Raw genomic sequence first — 205 nt, forward strand, 5'->3', positions numbered from 1 at the left:
ATCGGTGCAGCACGTGCTGTTTTTAGGCCTTGGGTAAATGTTCGTGGCGTGGCCCTGTAATTATTGGGACAGGGTGCCAGTGGCGCTGGCTAATAGCTCCCCTGGGAGGTAACTGGAATTTGGCATCAGGTAAAAATAGAGCAGGTTCCTCCCCAAAACGCTTTTAGCAGCTCTCCCCGTGCCCCGCCACACGCTGGCAGAGCCC

General features: G+C 56.1%; 1 protein-coding gene across 1 annotated transcript in view; it reads left to right on the plus strand.

Annotated features, from left to right (window-relative positions):
• Positions 1 to 205, plus strand: part of LOC104127481 (myotubularin-related protein 5-like) — a gene marked incomplete at its 3' end in the record, with an annotated part of 66,798 nt that overhangs the window by 5,619 nt on the left and 60,974 nt on the right.

Source organism: Egretta garzetta, unplaced genomic scaffold (genome assembly GCF_000687185.1).
Source record: "Egretta garzetta isolate BGI_Z169 unplaced genomic scaffold, ASM68718v1 scaffold986, whole genome shotgun sequence".
Classification (NCBI taxonomy): Eukaryota; Metazoa; Chordata; class Aves; order Pelecaniformes; family Ardeidae; genus Egretta; species Egretta garzetta.